Raw genomic sequence first — 25825 nt, 5'->3', positions numbered from 1 at the left:
GCAAATATTTTTCAAAGTTGGTCAATCCTGCCAACCTACTTTGTCGAGCTAACCAGCTCGACAAAGATTGCTAAAAAGGTGGTCAATCCTGCCAACCTACTTTGCCGAGTTAACCAACTTGGCAAAGATTGCCAGAAAGTTGGTCAGTCTTGCTAACCTACTTTGTCGAGCTAACCAGCCGGGCAATGATTTTTCAAAGTTGGTCAATCCTGCCAACCTATTTTGCTATTCTAACCAACCAGGTAAATATTTTCCAACGTTTAGATCGAAGTAATACAAGAACATAACAAAATTACAACAAGGCAAGCTCTGAAAACAAATGTCTACTTATTTTATTAATGCTGAGAAAAAAGAAAGAAAAAATTACAAGTACTGAGAGTAAAAATAAAATAATTTTAAGTTGGTTGTGTTCCATGGTCTTGGAACAGCTTGGCCATCCATATCTTCTAAATGGTAAGCTCTTTTTCCTGTTAGACTAATAACTTTGTATGGTCCCTCCCAATTGGGTCCCAATTTGCTATCACCAGGCACCAAAGCGTTCCCTATCACCTTGCACAGAATCCAATCTCCTATCTTGAACTACCTTGGATGCACTACCTTGTTATACTTTCTAGACAGCTCTTGCTGATATGAAGCAATGTGAATTAAGGCTCTCACTTTTCATTCTTCTGCAACGTCGAGTTCCATGGTAATTGCTTCTCCGTTCATTTTTGGTACAAAATTCTAACTTTTGATGGTGGGAAGGCCAACTTCTAGAAGGATAACGACCTCTACGTTGTAAGCCAATATGAATGGCGTTTCCCCTGTTGAACGCATCGGGGTTGTTCGGTAAGCCCATAAAACATGGAGGAGTTCTTCAACCCACTTTCCTTTTACTTTCTCCAATCGTTTCTTTAAGCTATCCAAGAAAACTTTGTTCGATGCTTCAGCTTGGCCATTGGCTTGGGGGTATACTAGTGTGGAGTTGTAGAACTCTATCTTATGCTCTTCACAAAAGCCTTCAAAGATTCTTCCATTAAATTGAGTGTTGTTGTCAAATATCAATGCCTTGGGAATTCGAAACTGAGTTATGATATTCTGTCAGACAAAATTTTTGACGTCTTTTTCCTTGATGGAAGCAAATGCCTCTGCTTCAACCAACTTTGTGAAGTAGTTAGTTGCCGCAATAAAGAACTTCCTATTGCTTAGTGCAGTCGGGAGTGGTCCCACTATGTTTAAGCCTACATTGCAAAAGGCCAAAGGCTAGTGAGAGGTGAGAGTCCTCAGGCTGGTCAAAGGTAAGAGTTCTCTGGCTAGTTAATGGATATGATGTGCAAACTTCTGATACTTTTTGTATTTTCTAACATATTTCTCTGTGTCTACCTGCATGCACGACCACCAATATCCTTGAGAAATAGTTTGGTAGGCCAATGATCTCCCCCCTTGATGACTTCCACATATTCCTTCGTGAATTTCAAATAGAAGGCCTCAACCTTGCTGGGATGCACACACTTCAAGTATGGCCTTGTGAATGATTTTTTATACAGAGCCAGAGATGGGGACAGCTAAAACCGCTGTGACTTCGCTCGAACTTTGTTTGCCTCCTTCTTGTCTTCTGGCAAGATTTTGTCTTTCAAGAAAGTGATGATGGGGTCTATCCAAGAAGGTCCTAGCTCGGCGCACATTATTTCTACCACCTCAGGTTCTCCAATACTTGGTTTTAGCAATAAGTCAATCAACAAAAGGTTTGGAATGGAAGTGTCTAAGATTGAGGCAAAACTGGTAAACTTATCTGCCTTGCTATTTTCATCTCGACTGATCTGTTTTATTCTAACGACTTCAAGCTTCTTGATCTTTGTTTTGACTAGCTCTTGATACTTGGCCATTCTATCGTCCTTTACCTCAAACTCGCTAGATATTTGGTTAACCACCAATTAGGAGTAGCAGTATACAATTAGCTCGGTAGTCTTTATCCGAAAGGTAGATTTCAGACATACCAAGAGTGCTTTGTACTCCGCTTCATTATTAGATCTTGCAAACCCAAGTTTGCAGCATTGCAAAAGGCCAAAGGCTGGTCAGAGGTGAGAGTTCTCAGGCTGGTCAGAGGTAAGAGTTCTTTGGCTAGTTAATGGATTTGATGCGTAAACTTTTGATACTTTTTGCATTTTCTACCATATTTCTCTGTGTCTGCCTGCAAGCACGGCCACCAATATCCTTGAGAAATAATTCGGTAGGCCAATGATCTCCCCCCTTGATGACTTCCATATATTCTTTCGTGAATTTCAAACAGAAGGCCTCAACCTTGCTGGGGTGCACACATTTCAAGTATGGCCCTGCGAATGACTTTTTATACAACGCTAGAGATGGGGACAGCTAAAACCGTTGTGACTTCGCTCGAATTTTGTTTGCCTCATTCTTGTCTTCTGGCAAGATTTTATCTTTCAAGAAAGTGATGATGGGGTCTATCCAAGAAGGTCCTAGCTCGACACATAATATTTCTGCCACCTCAGGTTCTCCAATACTTGGTCTTGGCAGAAAGTCAATCAACAAAAGGTTTGGAATGGAAGTGTCTGACATTGAGGCAAAACCAGTCAACTTATCTACTTTGCTATTTTCATCTCGATCGATCTATTTTATCCTAGTGACTTCAAGCTTCTTGGTCTCTATTTTGACTAGCTCTCGATACTTGTCCATTCTATCGTCCTTTACCTCATACTCGCTAGATATTTGGCTAACCACCTATTAGGAGTTGTTGTATACCATTAGCTCGGTAGTGTTTATCCGAAAGGTAGATTTCAGACCTACTAAGAGTGCTTCGTACTGTGTTTCATTATTCGACGTTGCAAACCCAAGTTTGATTGTTTGCTCAATACTCGGCCATCTGGCGAGATGATGACTATTCCTAGTCTAGCTTCATGTCTATCAGAAACTCCTCCACGAATAGCTTCCACATCTCTCCCATGAACAACTTCAAACAAGTAAATGGGTCTAAATATGTCTTGGGGTCTGGTACTTCAACTATATTTTCCAAGTCTTTGTCCGTTGCTTCTTCGTTGATCTCTTTACTCAGTTGCTCTATCATTTCCCTTCAGGCACGTCATCGCAAATCGTGCTCGTCGTTGCACAGCTTACTTCATCTCTCTCTTGCAATGCATTGTTGACCTCAATGGGCAATGTAACCACTATTATGCTCAATGCCGCATTGCGTGGTTCCTTTGCTTGAGGTAGTAAGTCAGCTTATTGCTAGGTAGTGGGGGGTTATGATGTTCTCGTGACTCTCCCTCCCTTTGTTCAGTTTCGTCGGTCAGGTTAACCGAGCAAATAAAATGACTTCTTGGAACGAACTTCGCTACAAAGTCTACTAACGCTTGGGCCTTGTTCTAGGTTAGAACCTGATGTCAAACTGTCCCAACTCCACTGTCCACTTTAGTATCCTTCTAGAAAAGTCCGCCATTTCAAATAGGGCCTTCAAAAGAAATGCAGTCAATACTACCATTGTATGCGCATGGAAGTAGCACGGCAACTTCCTAGATGTCGTCATTAGAGCTAAGGCACAGTTCTCTAATGGCAGGTATCTTGTTTCGGTGCCCGACATTATCTTGCTCACATAAAAATGGGCAAGTGTTGCATTCCTTCTGCACGCACCAACACTGCTAACAGTGTGCTAAAAGACTAGAAGGTATAAGTAGAGCTCTTCTCCAAGCCCTAGAGTTGCCAAAAGTAGTGAAGAAGACAAGTATTCCTTCAAGCTTTCCAGAGCTCGATCACATTTTTCGTCCCACTCAATTTCACCTTATGCACCTGGAAGAATGGTCGACACCAGTCTACCAACCGACGAATGAAACTATTCAGTGCAGCGGCTAACCCTGTCAAGTGCTGCAACTCTTTGATAGTATTTGGCCTTTCAAGCTCCTCAATGACCTTAATTTGGGAAGGATCTACTTCTATTTTGTGGTTGGTGACCAAAAAGTCCAAAAAATTGCTTGATTCCATGCCAAACGCGCACTTAGAAGCATTTAGTTGTAGACTTCCATTGTTCTGCCTAACAATGGCACAAGCATCTTGGTGACCATTCGCTAAAATGTTATCCCTACATTCTTAAGGCCAAAGGACACCTTGTAGCAGTACAAACCCCTTAGAATTGTGAATGATGTAATCTCCTAGTCTGGTTTATACATAGTGATCTGATGATATCCATGATATGCATCTAGAAAGCTAAGTTTGTTATGGCATGCAATTAGGTCTTCCAACTAATCAATCCTTGGTAAAGGAAAGTTATCCTTTGGGCACTCCTTGTTGACTATTTTGTAATCCTCGCAAACGCACCATTTGCCATTCTTCTTTGGTACAACCACAATGTTTAAAATCCACTTTGGATATTGGACTTCTCTGATTGCCCTTACTTCCAACAGGTTCCCCACCTCCTCAGCTACTACTTCGGTGTGGTGTAGATAAAGTTATTGACGCCAAGCATGTCGTATGGAATCTAGGCAAACACTTCAATATTGGAGATCAAAACGTCCATGATCTCCTTTCTCTCGATGCTGGACAAAGATGAGCCGAGCAAGAAGAACTTCTCTAGGTTATTCTCATCAATCCTTACTTCCACCAGACCTCTACGGCCTTCTATTCAGCCGCCTTGCCAACGTCTCCATACATCTCATTATTTTATGGTTCTTCCACCATCTGTAAAAATCCTTTGGTAGCACGGCTACCGTTCACCATCACAAAGCACTATTTGGACATGATTTGGTCTCCTAATACCTCCTCAATTACCCCAGCTTCTTTTGGAAACCAAATTACTTGGTGGTAGGCTAATGCTACTACCGCATGGCGTACAACCATGCTCTTCCAAGGATGATGTTGTTAGTGGAGGAGATTTTCAACACCCAGAACTCAACTTGTTTGACCATTGAGCCTACCTTAACCAGCAAATTATCTTACGAACCGGCCATTCAAGCATCGAATTAAAACCCACCAGAGAAGATGTCGTTGGTGTTAAGTCTTTGTCTTCCAACTTCAATTGCTTGAACATTTCGTAGTACATTATCTCACATGAACTCCCCTGATCGATTAAGATCCTCTTGATGTCAAGATTCTTGATGCATAAATTAACCACTAGCGCATCATTATGGGGGTTCTGCAATCTTACTAAGTCTCTGTTGGAGAAAAAGATCACATTATTTGCTTTTGTCTTTTCTTTATTCATGGTCGATTGAATGCTTAGCATTTCCCTCATGTGCTCCACCTTTTTTATCATCCATCTAAGCTCGCAGACTCGTTCAGGCTTGATGATTCCATAGATTACAGTAATTATGCCTTGAGGTGGACCATTTACTGGCATGCTGTCTAGCATGTTATGGTATTGGAGAGTTGGTCGCGCTCTATATTCAATGTATCAGCCTAAGTAACATGCTCTCACTAATTCCTCCAGATGTTGCTTCAATGGCATGCAATCTTCAGTTCGGTGCCCAACTTCATCGTGGAAGGTGACCTGATATTGTTCATCATATTCTCTTTGCACTTCACCCAATTTGGCTGACCGCTGAACAAAGGGTTCATCACATATCTCACTAAGGATTCGATAGATTGGTTTCTTAAAAACCATCATGATAGCGGTGCGAACATTCAACTTTCTTGCTTTGGTTTCTTCATTACTTTGGGGAGGGTCGTCACGGCTGTTGTAGTTTGACCTTCCTTTTTTCCCATCTGTGTTAACCATGGCTGAGGGTTTTTGGTCTAACATCGCTGTCGTGCTTGACTTTGCCTTTGCACGGGCGCCATAATCATCCATCCTTGTGTGTTGGTGCGCTTTCCATCAAGACTTCCATGGAAAAAGGGGGAGTCATTGTCATGGAATCCCTCAATCTATGCCCAACCAGCAAGTTGCACTTGTATTAGGCAATAGCTATGTTGGTAGAGCATTCGCCGATTTGGTTGAATGTCTCCCAATACTTGTTGTTGTAGGATTTCAGTGTCTCCTTCTTGCCCATGTCAATGGTGAGCAATTGATTGACCTCCACAGGCGTCTTGGTGTTTGTCTTAAATCTGGTGACAAACGACTCTGCAAGCTGGGCCAAGGAGGCAATGCTACCTTCTGACAATGATGTAGGACAAGATTTTAAGATTTTTATATTTTTAGTTTTAATATTTTGATATGTTAGTTCTTAATTTTATTATTTTGGAATTAGATTTTGACTAGGATTTTAAATAGTTTAGAATTTTAGTTTCCTATTCTCTTAGGTTTTCTAATTTGTGTTGATTTAATTTTCCTAATTTATTTTAGAATTACTTTTCCAACAAGTATTAGGTTTAATTTATTATAAATAAGCCTATGAGCATATGTAATGGATACAACTTTTATTTAATAATATTAAGATATTTTCTCTTCCTTATGGATTCAAGGTTCTATTTTTCTTGTGGATTCAAGAGCCCTTTTCGTCTACTAGAATGATATCTAGTACCCTGCTGCGTCAAGTGGTATCAGAGCAAGGTTTTGCCTGGATCGATGTCATTAATTGAAGGAGGTAGCACAAGCTCTATTAACGATGATCATAGAGAAAGTTCTAATAGGATTCGAGTCAAGGGACTTGCCCAAGGCCAACCTGTTAGTCAAAATGTTAATAGGAACCGCACTATGGCATTTGCCCAAGGCCAGCCTATTAACCACAACATCTTGAGATGATCTTTTTGTTATCAACACGATAGTGAGGATAAATCTGAAGATGAGTTATTCGAGGATTATGGTGAATACCAGTTGGTAAGGTGACAACGAAGATTCAGTGATGTGTTCAATGGCAATAATTGCATCAATCATGACTTTTCAGATTATCAAGTACAACCAGAAATTCCCTATTTTAATGCTTCTTCTCATGCCGAGGATTTTATTTATTGGTTTCGCAAAGTTAACAAATTCATTGAGTGTATGGAAATCTCTGAAGAAAAGCAAGCTAAATATGTCGCATGTAAGTTATAAGGCTATGTTTCTACATAGTGGAAACAATTGCAGTATGATTGAAGACGACAATACAAACAACCCATTGGGACGTGGCGTAAGATGAAGAAGTTGATGAGTTCTAGATTCCTTCAATCAAATCATAGGAATATGTTGTATCAACAATATCAAAAAAAAGCTTGAATGAAAACAATTGTTACAAGGTAATTTTGATTCACAATATTCTTTGCAATTCAATAATCATTATGCAATTGTGGATACAGATTATTCGAGAAACATGACTATGGTTCTACCAAGTTTGGGTCAATCAAGTCTTGTAGGTCAACAAATTTGCCATGCTCAACCACACATTGAAAAAGAAAAATTTTGAATATCACAATGTTTCAAAATTTTGAAGACCCAATCAGACATTCAATTGAAGTAGCAAATCAAGTTGATTTCAACAATGGTGAGAACATTGAAATTGATGAAAGAGAGGTCACTGAAATTACTTTGATCAAGAAGTTTGAAGAAGATGACGAAGAGGTGAAGCAAGAGAAAAACATTGATGTTATCCAAGAGCTTCTAATGATGAAACTATCATCTTTTGATTATTATGATGGTTATGAGATTGAAAAAGAAGGAGATCAAGTTGAACTCAATGAAAAAGAAGAAATAAAAGATGAGGTAATAAAGTTGACATGTGTACTAGAGAAGTTGATTGAGGATGCAATTGATGTTCAAAAGATGATAATTGAATGTCCTACTGAATCTAAGACACAACAAAGTCTAGAGAGTATCCAACATCAACATAAAATACAGTTCATTGATTTTCTTGGTGTGGAGCAATTTAATTTATTTTTCAATGCTTGTCTAATTAATCTTGTCAACCAATTAAAGCATATAGAGAAGAACTTTCAAAAAGAAACTTTTCTATATACAACTTTTGGAAGAGAGGCAAGCAACTGAAGTATTCAAAATATCTCTTTATTTGGCATGGAAGATGGCAGATCTCTAGTTGGAATTCGAGGACGAGTTCTTTCAAATAAGAGGAACCTGATGCAAGACAAGATTTTAAGAATTTTTATATTTTTAGTTTTAATATTTTTGATATATTATTCCTTAATTTTATTATTTTTTAATTAGATTTTGACTAGGATTTTAAATCATTTAGAATTTTAGTTTCCTATTCTCTTAGGTTTCCTAATTTGTGTTGATTTAAGTTTTCTAGTTTATTTTAGAATTACTTTTCCTACAAGTATTAGGTTTAGTTTATTATAAATAAGCCTACGAGCATATGTAATGGATACAACTTTTATTCAACTTTTATTCAATAATATTAAGATATTTTCTCTTCTTTCTGGATTCAAGAGCTCCTTTCATCTACTAGAATGATATCTAGTCCCCATGTGATTTATTCTGCTGCGTTAGGCAACCTCTCAAACTAAGTCAAGCCTAAATCCCCAAGGCTTGATGGGAATATGATGCACATCAAGGCATCATTCCGCCTGTGTATAACCATTACTTGTCAAAAGTGGCTAAGGTGCATATATAGATCTAATTTCCCGTCGTAGATCACGAACTTAGGCTGATTAAAACCTAAAGGTAGAGGTGCGTTCTCTATCGCCAAGACAAACGGTGAACTATACAATATTTCCAGCACTCTCTCCGCTAGCTCGTAAGTAAGATGCAACATTGGCATTGCAACCTCAACGCTTCCATGCGTCCTAGAAGCCAATTGTTGCAAAGTAAGTACCCTCTGGGGTCCTGCACCTGGGCAACTTCTCTCCTCCGTGCCTTTTCTTCCAAAATAGTCCACAGATCTTCCGACCTAGGCAATTTAGTGTATCGCAAGAATGTCTGATGAGTGTGTGAGGGCCGATAGCTGCTTCTTTTGGTATATGGTCTTTCAAACCTCGTCCTCTCAGACCTAAAGTAATGAGTTCTGGAAGTCTTTGAATGAATGTTGCTTGTCTGGAGGCTTCTACTCTCAGAATACATGGGCGTGGTGTGCCTATCTTGATTCGCAGGACGACGAGATCGCGTTCGCCTTTCACGAATCTCCACCTCAGCCACGCCTTTCCTTTCACCTGACACTTCAAAGCCTCCATGTTTGCTGCCATCCTCCTTATCAACTCATCTTGCTCCCTCACATGATCCTCTAGAACCTAGGTGTCCGTCCGTTGCCTTTGTCCATCAGGGTTTCGGGAGTGGCGAAGGCTTAAACCCCGCTTTTCTCACACGCTTATGTAAGGGTTTTGTCGTTAAGGGTCCAAGTCCGCCATGGGCAGAGTAGAAGGAAAATCCTCGCTCCTCCTATTTACTTTTGGCGTCTGGCCATCAATGGCAGAATGCAGCAAATCTTCGTTGTGCGCCATTGGATCTTGCTAAAGGAAAACTTGATCAAAAGGTAAGTTCTCTAAGTTTCTACAGACGGCACCAATTTTACGAGCACGAAATAATCTTCACTCATATAATCATGTTGATCAAGCTTGCGCTCCTCCAAACGTTGTCGTATCACCTAAAATCACAAATGCGAGCTAGCCTGCGGGTCTGTACTAGAAGCCCCTCTGATGCCTAAGTCAGCGAATAGACTAAGGATGCAAAAGCTTTATGAATTCGAGAGTAAGAAATGCAATACCTGAGATTAGTGTTTAGCCTGAGCTTTTGTAGATTTCGCATGGCACAATCCTAGTAGAACTTTAACTCTCCTTCGTAGAGTCCTTTTAGGAATCAAATTCCTAAAGGATAATGCTTATCCTTTGACACCTTCCTCACTACAAGCCAAGTGAGATGGCACAGCTCTCTACTGGGCTTCTGCCATGCAACCGAACTACTTTTGCTCTGTCCGCCACTGGCTTAGCCATGCAACACACATCGTCGTGTAAAGCTTGCACAGCACACCACCATGCGGCTCACCTCCTAGCTCAGTCAAACCTCTATTCTTAGTCCGTTTGACCACCTTCCTTGTAGCTCGGTCAAGGCATTGACTGCTATTAGGAGGTAGCTAGGTCGGTCAAGAATATGAGCTTTCTAGTAGTTCGATCAAGCTCTTCATAGGTTGGCCCAACTTGCGACCCAAGCCTCAAAATCACTTCCATCTAGCTCAGGCCAATTTGCCTGCACAAATTACCCTCTCACTTACATATATGTCTAATTGTTCCAATATAACCTAATGTCATCTATCTTTACATGTGTCATTTATCTATTCACTTATTTATCCAAATCATTACCACCAGTTGTTAGCCGCCAATCATCAACAACTTTCTAGCTAATTTTCATATGAATTTTTCGGCACCGACGACTCAATTTTTAACGCATGTCTTTAGCACAAATAAAAATTAAACGTTAAATCAAATAACATATAGACCTTATAAGTTTAGACTGTTCACCAATTAATTATTTTTCTAAATTAAAAAATAATTAATAAAAATGTAAACCTTACAACCATGTGATTGTTATTGAACATTAATTTTAAATTTTAATAATATGTTTCAATTTTATCAACTAAAATAAAAAAAAAATTCTTCATTCCATGAATGAGGAGGATCAAAATCCCACCATTAAACGCACACCTTGTCATCAATGTTATGACAACGGCAGACTCGTCACCAAGGATGCTTTATTCTCCAAGCAATCTTAGGATCATTGAAAAACATGAGTTCGGATCCTCTACCTTAGTTTCCTACTATGGTCCTTGCAGTGCCCCAAAACAACGTCATTTTGGGAATAAAAAATAAAAAAAATAAAAACAAAAAACATAGAACCTTTAACAAATCAGCAACCTAACTGGCAATCTCTCTCCAGCGCCGACCGCCACCGACTACCATCCCAAACGCTTTCTATTCCCTCCCTGCCTCCACCCACAACAACCACAACCTACCTCCCCCATGTCACTTCCTTTCTCTTCCTCTTTTTCTTTCTCCGTCTTCTACTTTTTGTCTCTAAAACTAGCAAACCCATCGGTGCAAGCTTCTTCAACAACCTCACCAACGCGACTATTGCCACCCTCACAGGCGGCACCCAATGCCAAGACTGCCCCCTTCTCTCTCTCTCTCTCTCTCTCTCTCTCTCTCTCTCTCTCTCTCTCTCTCTCTCTCTCTCTCTCTCTTTCTCTCACCACCAACCACCAACCATTATTGTTGCAACGATCTTCCCTAACCCATCTCCTCCCCTTGCCACTACAGCCCAATCTCTACCGCTGTGAGACTTCCTCTTGATTCCTCGTCTTCATCGTTGAAACCCTAGATTATGCGATCTGGAAACCCTAGTCGCTACCATAAATGATGCTGAAGAAGAAAAAGAGGGGTCTAATCTTAGCTTGTGATTTGCATTGAGGGATCTAATTATTGGGATTAGTTTGGTTGAGTGTTTGGTTTGATTTTTTTACTTTGATTTATTGTTGTTGTGTGAAATAGTAAAAGAATAGTAGATGTTGATATAGAGAGTTTTTTTAGAAGATTGCACCTTAACAAAAAGTTGCTTATAATTTGTTTAGGCATTAGCTTTGCTATCTGCTATCTCCTGTGAAATACGAAAAAAGATTCAGATTAAACTTTGTTGTTTTTCCACAAATGTTATCACCTTTAAATTGAGAAAGACTTTGCTTCAAATGACGCAAAGTTGAGAACGAAGAATAAGAACATTAAAGAAGAGTGCCATAGAGTGATGGTTACGATGAGGCGGGTTGTGGAAGTCGTTGGAGAGTGGTGCCGGTGGTACATTCGCTTATTATTCTTCTTCTGATTTTCTTTTTCTCAGTTTCTGGTCTGCATTGATTTTTTGTTTTTCACTCCCAAAATGACGTCGTTTTGGGGCACTGCAGGGACCATGGGAGGAAACCATGGCAGCGGATTCAGACTCGAAAAACATGGCCATTAGTTTCGTACATGTAATCCATACATATATATATATATATATATATATGATTAAATTAAGAGTTTTTTTTTTGAATAATTTATATACAAGAGTCAAAAAAATAATCAAATCATACATGCAATACATATATATATATATATATCATGCAACTCAAAAATCATATAATCTACCAATGACAGATCTATGAGGCCTGTTATGGGATTTCAAATAAACATCTTAAGCTTCAAAATTTTGATATAATTATATCGATTTCTTTTTTAGTAAAGTTACATTTCAATTGTGAAATATACTCATTGCTGATAAAAATGAGTTAAGTGTTACTATGAATTAAAATATTAAAAGAGCTTAATGTAATTATGTCAGATTTGTGATTGGTGTTTAATACCAAACCAAACTAAATCATGTGGCCCAATCAAGTAGGGGTTTTTTCTCCATTGTGCTTTGTCAAATCATATTTTGTGAGGCAGATGGGATGGAAGTTGCAAACATCAAAAGAATCCTAAGAGGCTTTGAGCTTGTATCTGGGTTAAAAATCAATTATCATAAGAGTGTGGTATATGGAGTGGGTGTGGAGGGTGATCTGTTGGCTAACTTTTCACTGAAACTCAATTCCAAAACACAATCCTTGCCTTGTAAATAACTTGGACTCCCATTGGGTGCTAATCCAAGTAGAAGGAATGCTAGGAAACCTGTCTTGGACAAAGTAAAAAATAGGCTAGCTAGTGTAGCTTGCTTTTCGTGCTCCTTTCGGATACGACTAGCCCTACAGTTCAGACTCATGTGATTCTGAATCTGATTCCACAAGTGCAATGTGAAATAGATAAACACAAATGAGTCCAAATCCGACAATTCTTTTGGAAAATTGATTTTGAATCAAAATGTCAAAAATTGACTACTTCGCCAGATATAGAGTCGCCACCTAAATGTTTTGGAAAAATTAGGAAATACGTGACTCGTGCCAAAGGCCGCGTGTCCGTCATCACCAAGATTATCTCGGCTCGGGAACTTAGGTACAAGAGGGGAAGGTCATGAAGTGAGCACTCCACTCGCGCGATCAAAGATCAGCCTCTACTAATCATGATGTGATTCTTATTTACATTATATGCTCTTGTTATAATTATTAAGTTAAATTACTATGTGACACACACAATTATAAACTAATTTGCAAAAATTGGAACACTTTGATTTCATGTTTGTTTGAAAATTGTTTTGAATACGCATCACTTAAAAAAGTGAGTTTGTATGTACATTAATCAATTTATTCTAATTCAAGCAATTATCCTTCATCCACTGGCATTCAAATAGGAATATCACTTAAGCACTTAGCCTTATGGAAGGTATGCTTGACATGGCAACATTCGCATGCATGCAATATGCTAAAACAATAAATGCTTACCTAGTACTCCAAAGCAAGCCAAAAGAAATAAAACAATTAGAAAAATGCATGCTCTACTATGCAAGTGACTAATGTAACACATGCAATATGCAATCATAGGCTTGGCTACTAGCATGACATGTGAATCAATGTGATAGCATACGGTTTAAACATGTTTTCAAAGAAGTAATAAATAACGATGTGAGTTAGAATGATGCGCCGAGCCTAACGCATGCAAGAGAATGAATGCAAATCATGAGAAATACTAAACGAAATGTGATGCTCTAAACTATCCATCATAAGCAAGTAAATAAAATGGAGAAAGATATGGGGTTCGAAGACATATACACATTACATGGCTTTGTCTTCATGCAAGAGGGTCCAAATGAATGTCCAAGTGTACGAAATAAACTAACTATTACAAAACCAAATGAAGGATTTAAGCTAATGAATACTAAATAACTAAATAGTTATCTAATTTATTACAATGAGGATGAACAATAAAACTAACTATCTAAGTTGATTAACAATGAATATTCATAATAATTACAGCAATGCAAACTATAATGATAATTACTTAATTACAACAATAATCGGAACATTAATTTACAATATTGATATAAGCATAGATGCATAAGGTTTGCATGTACGTGACTGTTTTCAAAAGCAACTCTGTCTGCCTCCCCAGGAATCTGTCCTGTTTCACCTCCAACCGCTGCCCTCTGTTTCTGCAAAACACACTGTTGACCAAACATTGGAGCCCGACTGGTCCCAAACAAGGCCAATTGTGCCCTAATTTCATGCAAAAGTCTGTTTCTTTGCTCTAAAGGTGAAAACAGTGCAGACAGAGCTTTTGTGAGCTCTATTTGTCCCATCTACTCTTCTCTGTCATGGAGAGGCTCAAGAGAAGAATGAAGTTGGTTCCAAAACCATCAATAAGCAAGTTGATCGCTTGATGATTTTAGAGACAATTGGACAAAAATCAATAAATGCAATGAATAACCACTCCTTCTTCCTATCGTGAAGTGAGCTCAGAGAGGGAGGTAGAGACGCTTCAAATTTCATCAACGCATCTTGAATTGGTGCGTGACGACTCTTGACATTATGGACCTGGTATAACGTCCAGCCAAATCCAAGCAATCTTACTCATTTTCTTTATGTCGGTTTCATTGGTTTTAAGCTCCTTTTATTAGTCCTCTTCATTCTTTAATCAATTTGTCCCAAAATGATGGTTAAGTCCACTAAATGAGAAGGAACATCAAACGAGAAGTGATCCAAATCATGAAAGATGGACTATGCCCTGACGATGAACCCCCGTAGAGGTTAAGCCATTGAGCATAGGTCTTTTTCCCATGCGTTGAATAACCATCAATCCGTTAAGACAACTCTCAAACAAAAGAAAAGAAGAAAACAGGGAGGTTGCAAACATGATTGCGAGATTGATTTGAAGAATGAGACTTCTAATATGAAAACCAAGCAAAAAAAAGCTATCAACTCAAATGGCTTGATGTCTAAGGCCTAAACAAGCAAAGCCATGAGGACTTACAACATGATAGGCAAAGCATTCAAAGCACGCACCAATTAAATTAATTAAAACAAGTCTAAATAGCCCTTAATATGTAAAAACCAGTGACTAAAATGATCTTTAAAGAGTTCAAAAAAGATAGGAAATAGCAAAAAATCACAAGGCTAGTAAAAAGAGCATGGAGAGGTGGCTAGCCCCTCCATTTTTGAAACCTCACACCATATTTTTTAGCCTATTTTGAACTCTAAAAACTCAGTTTGAAGACTAAACAAAAAGTGTAAAGAGAAAGGTATAAGCTATGAAGGAAGGTGCGAGAAGGGGATGTTAAACCTTCTTACCTTTGGTAGTTATTTAAACCTAAGTTCCAACACTTGAAATAGATCTAAAACAATACAAAGACATAAGAAATTGATGGTAAGGGACAAAAATAAGAGCAAGAGAAAAGGTAGTAAGCTTATACCTCTCAAAGAGGACAAGCTCTTGTTTTTAATCAAACTTGGTCCAAGGACACTCTCAAGCCTGAATTGTGATGCTCAAGGATCAACCAAGGCTCTAAGGCATTTCTCTAAGGTTGTATGTGGTGTATAGGGATGTTTCAAGGGGGATAGGTTTGCTCAAAGGTGGCTTGCACAAGAAGAAGGGGCTCTCAAGTGTGTGTATATAAGCTCTTTGGAAATTGTTCAACCCTCAAAACAAAGATACAACCTCGTATTTATAGTATTTGGGCAAAATAGGTCAAAAATATCTTCAAAAATAGACAACTGGCGGGCTCCCTCCCAGAACAGTGTTTATCGCTACCAAGGCATGGTCGACCCAAAATGGCCATGGCCGGCTCCCAATGAGGCAGAACCGAGCCCCAATGTACTGCCCTATTCCTCTATTTCAGGCTCAGTGTAGGGTGGCACAGTGCTATAAGATGGATTTTTGTGGTCTAGAGGCATAGAAACAACTTGGTATGGAAGGTTGTGATACGTTTAGAACTCAAAACCAGAATCCTTCGTTGAGCATTCAAATCACACACATTGTAACTTTCATTATTGAGTGCACAGGACAAAGTGCCCGAGTCTTACGGGTGGTCAAAAATGGAGTGTCTACAGTTGCCCCTCTTTGACAGAGCTCAAAGTCATAAAATGAAGCGAGTGAATGTCAAAGCGCAAAGACGATTTATTTGACGCGCCCGAAAGACCTGGGCAAGAAAGTAGATCAAAATACAATTGGTTGAACCCGAGGATTGCTTATTTATCCCTTTGTGAGGAATCAAACCTGTGTAGTTCAGGGGCAAAATGCAAAATGATATGCAGAACATAACTTATGATCATGCAATGAATGCATATAACAAGCAATCAAACAATGCAATCAAAACAAGAATGCAACGTTGAATGAAAGCATAAATCAGAGCAAAACAAATCCAGCCATGTCACACACGGAAAGAATTGAGTCAAATAAACATGTCTCACATGAAAGGGACAAAGAAAGTACAAACCAAACTTCGTCCCATGTAGAAAGGATGTAAGACCATGCAGGGCTAACTACGTCTCACGTAGGAAGGGTGAAAAGCTCCATGCCAAACTACGTCTCACGCAGAGGGGGCGGAGGATGGCGTGAACACCAAACGCACCTGATATTTTTAACTAAAGAGGAAAAGTGTTGTGAACAACAGGAACATCTTTTGTTTTTAACCTAGTGAAAATTACAACCTAACTCGTCTTATGCTAAAAAAGGAAAGGGTGGTGTGAACAACAAGAACACCTATTGTTTATAACCGGGGAAACAACAACCTAACGTGTCTCACATGAAAGAAGGAAAGGGTGGTGTGAACAACAAGAACACCTATTGTTTTTAACCGAAGAAACAACAACCTAACGCGTCTTACATGAAAGGAGGAAAGGTGGTGTGAACACCAGCTGCACCTGATGTTTTTAACCGAAAAAATAACAACCTAACGTGTCTCACACGAAAGGAGGAAAGGTTGTGTGAACACTAGGCACACCTAATGTTTTTAACCGAAGAAACAACAACCTAACGTGTTTCACACGAAAGGAGGAAAAGTGGAATCAATGAAGAGTGAAGCCTGCAAAGCTAACCCTAAGTCAAGGTACAAAGCATAAACGCAAATCGAGGTACAAAGCGTCAACACAAATTAACGAAGCTGCCAATAATTTTACCAAACTGAACCAATGTAGAATCGAAACAAACAAAACGATGCTCTAATTAACCATTTGAAAACCAATTTTGCCGATTTTTCGAAAAATGGGCTCAATCATATAAAAACAACAGCAAAACAAAAAGAAAAAATTCTTCCTCTCTCTTTCTATTTTTCTTTTCCTTTTCCTTTTCTTTTTCTTCTTCTTCTTCTTCTTCTTCTTCTTCTTCTTCTTCTTCTTCTATTTTCTTCAGCACAATTTTTTCCCTCTCTCCATCTTTTCTTGTCCTTTCTTATTTTTCTTTTTCCTTCCTCTCTATCTTTTGTTTCTAATTCTCTTCAGTTTTCTCTATTTTTGCTGTGGTTCTGCACTGTGAAACACTTGGGGCTAGCTAGGCCCAAATGAATCACGGCCGGGCCGCAATGGCAGCAGCAAGGCAGATCGGTCTTTCCGCGAGCCACGGTTGTTTTAAACAAACCCAACCTTCATTTCCACACGCACACACCTATCTAAAACTCTATCCCCTCTTTCTAACTTTCCTCTCTCTCTTGATTCTTCCTCTTTTAGCAAAACCCCCAAACCCTCGCTAATTGTTTTTTTTTTTTGTTGTTGTAAAACTCACTCACTCCTCTACATTTTCAACAGAACAAAACTTGATTTGGTTGAATTTTGGGGTTTTTCTTGCTCTTTCTTGGATTTTCACACATTTACTTACATGTTTCTGTAGAAACCCCATTTTTTACCGTCCTCAAGACTTGGACATCATCGTTTGAACACTCGATGATCATCCATGCTCGTGTTCGTTTTGAGTTTCTGAAGGTCTCGGCTGCGCGCCTTGCCTTAGAACCTCTCAACTTGTCTGTTTTGTGCTTGGTTGTGGACCAAGAACTTGTGGTTTTGTTTCTGAGGGAATAGGGTGGCTTGTTGGCTAGCACCTACAACCTATCGGCCAGGCCTCATGCCTATCGGCCATTCCTTCTTTCCATCGGCCATCAGTGGTGGCCGGTCGACACCCTTTTTGGCCGAGACCTTTTTATCTGCTTTTGTAGATTTTTTCTTGCCAGCTGTGACAGCTGGTGAGCATAGAACTCATCCTCCATACACGTGTATGGAAGGACTGAACCAACCCTCTAGCTTGTTCAACAAGCTTGAGACTTGGATTTCTATAAGAGGGGAGGCCCCTCTCCTTTTCCAGAGGTTTTGAAAATTGGAGACACTAAACATATATATCTCTCTCTATATTTCTTCTTTTCTCTCTATATTTGCACTTGTTTGTGCTCAAAAGTGTCTTTTCTTCACACTTTTGCACTAAAGCACCTAGTGAAACACCTTCACTACTGAGCTGAGGTTCTTGGAGGTTGCATTTGAGTGGTTTGAGCTTGGTTTTTGGCTCTGAAGTTGCTATTCTAAAGAGGTTCTTCAAGGGTGAGTCTCTTACCTCTTTAAAGCTTTGTTTTCATACCTTATTTGGCACTATTTGCATGTTTATTTTGGATTAACTTTCAACTATAAAAAGCTTCATTTTTAAGTTTTAAAAGTGTTTGTTTAGGCTTCTTTGGTGTTGGGGGTGATCACCGTTGTTTGGCCTCTTCACCACTGAAATCCAGAGGAATTTCAGTGTTGGAAAAGTGGTTTTGTGGTCCCAAATACGAAGGGGTTGTCCCCCGTCCTCTTCTCTTGTTTACTTGTGTTGGTGGCCCACCAAAAGAGCATGTAGTTCTATCTTCTTGAGGCTTTTTTTGAGCACTTTTTTGTGACCTTTTAGACTTGTCATGACTCTATTTTTGGCTATCTTGGTCACCCTTTGCATGCTTCTTGTATGTGTAGTGTAATCCTACTTGTAGCTCATCAAAGTAGCATGTCTTTCTAGCATGTTTTGGCTCCATCTTAGCATGTCTTAGACCTTATTTCAGCATGATATACCTCTATCTAGGGTTGATTTGATAGCCTCTTGCATGCTCCTTGCATTTATAGTGCATTTCCATTCACTAGCCTAACATGCATCATGCTTTTAACCATCATTCTAGCATGCTTTTGGCTCTACTCTAGGAAGCTTTTACTCATGTTTTACCATGCTTAAGCTCAATTTTAAGTGTTTTGGGTCATGCATGCCTTGCTTTGTATAGCCATAGTTCATTCTTGCTCACTAGCTTTGTGTTTCAAGTCCATTAGCATGCATTGTTTGGACTATTTTCATGAACTAGCATCATTTGATATGTGATTACATAGCATGTTTTAGTGCATGCCCTCACATCTTTCACTCTTTCAATACTTTGGAGGGTTGGTGCTTTATGCCTTAAGTATGAGCCAACGTGTATGCCATCTTGCCTAAGCTTTTGGGCCACCATTTCAGTGTGTATTTGATCTTAGTTTCCCATGATATAACTCTGATTTTAGTTGGTGAAGTCATCTCATGCTTTCTTTTGGTAGTTGTAGTGTAATCCTCTTTGTTGGCCTAGTATGCTCCATGCTTCATGCCTTTAATTCTAACTTGTGTTGGCTATGTTCAAGCATGTCTTTGGCATTGTTTTGTCTTGCCTTGGGACTATTTTGAGTCACCTTGGCCCTTTGGGGCTTGCTTGATATCGCCGTGGTGCACGTCCCTTTGTTAGCCTTAAGCTTTGAGCCTCCTAGTATGCTATGCTTGTGTGCATGATTTGGCATCATTCCTTACATCATTTTAGAGCCTATTTCATTGCCATACTCTCACATTTTCCACTCCTTCAATATGTTTCAGAGTTGTTGTCTTCATGCTTTGTTTGTGAACCAATGTATATGCATGCTTGTATTTGCTTTTGGACTTCATTTTCAGCATGTTTTGGCCATTGTCTTGGCATGCATGAGGTTTGTTTGAGGTTGGTTTGGTCCATTGAGTATTGCATTACATAGCCCTTGCCATGTTCATGTTGTTTGCATGTTGTTGCATTGCATTGTTGTTTGCATGTTGTTACATTGTGTTGTGTTTGCATGCTGTTGTATTACATTGTGTTAGCATGTTGTGTGTTGCATTTTGTTTGGGTTGGACGCCAATCCAAACACGAGGAACGAGGGACGTTTCATACTCAAAGTGATAAAACGTGCCTTGTTCCTTAGGTCACCGACACCTTTGATCATGTATGATAAGGTGGAGGTTCATCGAGTCTTATGTGTTATTTGTGTGCATTCATTAACATTGATTTGTGCAACTCAGCCTCTTTGGCCATCATGCATTGAGATGCGTGATTGATGGCTCGAGAGCCGAGCACTATAGTCTTTTGAGCTTGGGACATGATAAAGAGTGTGGTTGCACACACATTTTCTTGTAAATACACTGTCATGCCTCTGTTAGTGCTCTATTATAGCAAAATGAGAAATTGCAGGAATCAGAGGCCGACCAGCCATCAAAGCTACCGACCGGCCATCAAAGGTTGCTGATCGGCTATCAAAATTGGCCGATAGCCATAAACTCTGGCTGATGGCCATTCCTATTGGCCGACCACCCCTCAGCATATTCCTAAGGTGGATCAGAAGCATCTTGGAAGTTGGCACAATTTTCAGAAGTCTAAAAGAGTGCAAACAGAGGCATCATGAGGCACGGTAGTGGATTTCCGAGCGAAGCCGACCGAGCATGCATATCCCCCTCACTTCCCGAGGCCATTTGTTTAAATTGCTTAGCTAAACTAGTTCATTAGCTTAGTTATTTTGTAATTAATTAGTTAATGTGTTAGCTAATTTAATTCATTATTGTATTTTCTTAATTACAATAATCAGTCTAATTAGATTATTAGATTAGTTATTTAGCCTAGCTTAGAGTAGCTTAGCTTTCATTCGGACCCTCCGTCGAGAGGGCAAATGTTGTAATAAACGTGCGTGTGTGTAATGCATGTCTTCCAACCCCATTTCTTTCTTCTTTTTACTTATCAGCTTTCGATGGTTAGTTTAGGGCATGTTTCAATTAGCATACTTATGCTAGCATGTTTGCATCCATTCATCTGTCTTGCATACACCGGGCTCAGCGCATCATACAAACTGCATTGTATTTCAATACCAATTTGAATACATGTTATCTAGTTGCATTCATATGACATCTTAGAACAGCCGAGCCTACCTTAGTTGCATTTTGCATGTGTTGCATTAGGCATCTTAACATAGCTAGGAGCATGCATTGATTTCTAACTAGTTTTCTTTCTTTGGCTCGGAGTACACTATAAGTGTTTATGCTTTAGTATCCTTGCATGCGTGTTAGTGACTGCCATGATAGCATGCTTGCCATGAGGCTATGTGCTTAACTGCTATAACTGCTTGAATGCCTGTGGGTGAAGGCTTGATTGCCTGGATTGGAACAATTCATCAAAATGTGCATTTTAAGCCCACTGGAAGTGGCAAATCATCATGTTTTCTAAGTCCACTTGAGGGTGGCAAATCCGCATCTTAGCCTAATTGCAAGTAGCACTTTCAAAACATTTTTGAAAAAAACAAACATGAGATGTTTTGTTCCAAATTGAGCGATTTAGTCTATACCTGTATGTTGTGCGCATCACATAGTAAGCTAGCTAATAAACCGGAATAACAACACATGCGTTTTCAAAAACAACATATCGTGTTAGTAGAGGCCGATCTTTGATCGGGCGAGCGGGGGTGCTCATTTCAGGACCTTCCCCTCTCGTACCCAAGTTCCCAAGCCGAGGCAACTTTGATGATGACGAACACGTGGCCTTAGGCATGAGTCAGGGTTTTCTAAATTTTTCAAAAATAAAATATTTAGGTGGCGACTCTGAAATCTGGCGAAGTAGCCCATGTTTGGTGCTTTTTGATTAAAATCAATTTTCCAAAACGATTTGCCGGATTTGGACTCTTTGGTAATTTATCAGTCTTATATTGCACTTTGTGAGATTAGATTCAGAACCGTGACACGAGTCCAAACTGTAGTAGCTAAGAACTACGATTCGCGCCCTCGCATGTGAAGCGGAGTTCGGGGCAGTCTACAGTTTCCTTCTTTCTCCTTTGATTTTCACTTTCTCTTTATTTTCTCTCTCCTAGGGTTTTGTTTTTTGGGGTTTTCACTCAATTTCACTCACCCACTTACTTTTTTTTTCACATTTTCTCATTTTTCCTCATATCTCTCATATATTTCTCCATGGCTAGTGAAGAGGTTCCTGTTCATGACCTGGCTATAGGCATTGGTGCCACCCTAGGTGCGGATATAAAGGTTGAGGGCATTCTTGAGCCTGCATTACCATCTCTTGCCGACAGACCATTTGATACGGCCACCTACCAGCCACATACACACGCTCCGACCCCAAGAGGTATTTTGAGATTCGAGGGCCTCATCCTGGGAATAGATGAGGACGTCTTGCTATGAGAGCCCGTGGAGCACTGGTCCACCGATGCCTCCATGGTAAGCAATCTTTCCTTTATTTTGCACATATGTTGAATCTCGTAAGCAAACATATTGATAACACTCCCCAACCTACAGGTGATAGCCAGGAGGATTGGCGGCTATAAATCCATATCCGGCCCCCGGCATTACTACGAGAGGCTTTCTGTGGAGGTCTACACACTGGTTGATGTTGCTGGCTTCGGGCCTTTCTATTCAGGCCTCATATAGATGGGGGCTGAGCCACTACTCTACGGGGCCTTAGTGGAGAGATGGTGTGATACCACAGACTCGTTCCACTTCTTATCTATCGGGGAGATGACTCTGACCCCGTACGATTTCTCGATGCTCACCGGCCTATGGGTAGGGGTTAGAGGCCCGATACCATTTGATCCTGATATGAGACAGTGGAGAGATGCACATCGTCAACTTCTCGAGGCGATCCCAGACACTACCAGCCACGGGATGGTGCGCTATAGCTGGGTCTTGGATCACTTCACCAACCTTCAGCCAGTCACCTTGGAGGAGGTTGTTCAGTACGCCCGCAGGTTTATCATTTATCTCCTCGATACTACCCTGTTTGCAAACAGGGAAAATACCATAGGGCTCTACCTCCTAGGCGCACTCATGCATCTATTGTAGGTGGTAGAGTATGATTGGGGTGGTGACGGCCTGGCCACCCTGTACTGCTATATGAGCTCTGTATCCCGCCGCAAGGCGGATTCACTTGGTGGCTACTGGAGGGTCTGGGAGGTATATCTCACATTTACTGCGTTGCTTAGCTTTGCATTCTATTCAACTTTGTATTTTGTTCAATTTTGCATTTCCTGCTCATTTTTGTTTTGCATTTTTTGTTCATATCTACTCATCTACTTCACTTATCTTTCTCTGCTTGTAGCTATGGGTTTACACGTATTTTAGTTCTCTGGCTCTGGTCCCAGTGAGGCCGATTCAGTTGTCAGTACCCTGTTCTCGGTACTACAACTCCCGATTCGAGTAGCGTTGTCACGTTGACCGAGACTTCCCTTACTTCTGTCGTTTTTTGACACCATCACTGCGGATCAGGTAACAAAATATTAGTCTTTACATTTACTGTTTCCACACTTTTGTTTCCATACTATTGTTTCCATAACCCTGATATCTGATACTTAGCTTGCATCTTCTATTCACAAGTTGACTGGCACCTTTGGGCGAGCATCCCTCAGGCAGTGAGGGTGTTTTATGCTATTGCATGGGAGGGCTCCACCATGCGGATCCTATTTGAGGGCCCTTTTGGCAAGGCAAACCATTTGGGACAGCGATTCATTCGCTAGACCCGAGGCCAGGCCGATCCTGACGTCTCATATCCTCCTCCTTCCGTTATGAGGATAGTTGATGATCTCCACGATAGGCCCCAAATCGATCACCTCATGTAGGAAGAGGATGGTGACCGGTACCATGAGCCCAGTGACTTCACTACCTTTTTATAGACTTAGGTGATAGCGCCACTTACCCAGGATATGATTCATGCCATTCCTAAGGTTGCTGCTGCCGCTGCCGCTGCTGTTGGAGGGGTTCCTATTGCAGCTCCTGTCCCTGGGCTTCTGGTGATTTCTACTGAGGTTGAACACATGCGACCAAATGGGGTGATTAAGCAGATCCCCCTTGATCACATTAAGGAGAGGGATCATAGATTGGTGATCGCTCCTGGCGTCGAGCAGATACACATCTCTCTAAATGTTTGTCCACTGTGCTTACTGTCTATCTACTATGCACCATTATCTTGTTTTCAGATTCTCAAATTTTTTTCCCTATTGTAGGTACCTACGAGGTATGTGCATGACCTCCTCCGGACAGTTGACAGACTGCTCTAGCCACCCATGGGATTGAGGTACACTTTGCCCCTAGTTTACGGTCATTACATTCTCGCCCATAATTCTGTTGGTCTCTTATGATATTTATACTCTTTTTTCAACTTCAGCCAGCACTAGTTGCACCTGTAGGACCTCCTCCAACTAGGAGAAGAAGACGGGGCCCAGTGAAAGGCAAATGGGGAACTGATCGAAAGAGAGGCCAAGTGAGATAGTGCTCACACTCCGAGGAGTCCTTTGACGAGTACACGACCCCTGAGGAGGAGGGGGAGGAGGTCGACATGCAGTCTAGCAGCCCCAATGATAAGAGTGATACACCTCATCCGCAGCTTAGGAGGAAGAGAGCGAGGGTGGGTTGCTGATTTTCTTTGCTTTTCTTTTTCTTTGTAGTTAGGAACTATATAGCTTCAGATAGACCTATGTAATTTTATTTTTTTTTTTGAAGACTTATCTTTTATTTTTGGTCTTTGTAAACAATGATCAGGGTTGGAGCCACCAGTTTTATTAAAAGAAAGAAATGATACCCTTGCATAATATGTGATGAATGGCATAACCTTTGCGTGGTAACTTTGTACAAGACTTTAAAACTGCGAATACTTGCTCTTTCATTCATTCTTGGATGGGATAACAACCCACAATCGGGCAAAATGTAAACTATAACTCGATAATAGAAAAGTATAATAAAAAAAACTCAAAAAAACTAAAGGACACTAGATATAAACAAAACAAAACCCAAAATACAGCCAAAGCACACAAAGGCAAAAGCCAGCCCTTTTCCTACAACCTGCTCTGTCTAGCCAACATTTAGACCAGGCCGGGTCAAAATAAGCACGGCTGAGCTTCAATGTGGCACGACCAGGCCCAAAATATTTTCGGTGAGTGCGGTCTAGCTGTCATGCACTACCTCTTCTCAAAATCTATTAATGTTGCTCCCTATGCTATTTTTATGGCAGAATAACAAGTCTTTGGTATTTTCTCTCAAGATGAAGATGCTACTCAACAATAGGCTCTGAGACTGGGTAGCCAATCTGGACAGCTCGGAAAAGGTGAACTTTCGTGGTTTTGGCCTAAACGCTCTTTTTTCTTTGAGCCATACGTCGCTTTATTTTTTGTTTTTCCATGCCGCTGCTCGATACTGGAACCCGATCACACATGTATTTCGCTTCAGATCACAAGACACTACAACAAAAAGAGTCTTTGGAGACGAAAACTAATGATGAAAATAAATTTTGTCACAAAAGCCTTACCTTTTAGTGAAGAAAATAATATTTCGTCTCTAAATGTATCATTTTTAGGGAGAAAAATAAAATTTCGTCACTAATGTACATACATAATAAAAAATTAGGTGACGAAATTATTGTTCGTCATTAATTTTTTTTTTTCGTCGCCAAACATTTTTCCCGCCATTAAAAGGTTTGGAGGGAATTATGCCGCCAAATTAGTGACAAAACATGTCGTCTCCATTAAAAATGTTATTAGTGAGGAAATATTTTTTGTCACCAAATATTTCAATAGACAAAATTATTCAGAGAGCTCACCAAATCCGTTCTCTTCACCCAAATATAATAACACACATTCACAAATCTTAGGGCTATGAATAGAGGGTTTTTTTCGACTCTCCTCTCTCTCTCTCTCTCTCTCTCTCTCTCTCTCTCTCTCGAATGTCACTAGTTTTGGCATCATTCAGACTCTTTCTATCCAACAGTTGCAGTGGTGAACGGCGGACGACACAAATCCGGTGAGTATTTCCTCAGACTCTCTCTCTTTGCTGCTTCTCTGTTTGT

The sequence above is a fragment of the Camellia sinensis genome, chromosome 15 (genome assembly GCF_055761805.1).
Source record: "Camellia sinensis isolate YWXY chromosome 15, ASM5576180v1, whole genome shotgun sequence".
In the NCBI taxonomy this organism is placed as follows: Eukaryota; Viridiplantae; Streptophyta; class Magnoliopsida; order Ericales; family Theaceae; genus Camellia; species Camellia sinensis.
The sequence above is the reverse complement of the archived record's forward strand: the minus strand, read 5'-3'. Positions refer to the sequence as shown.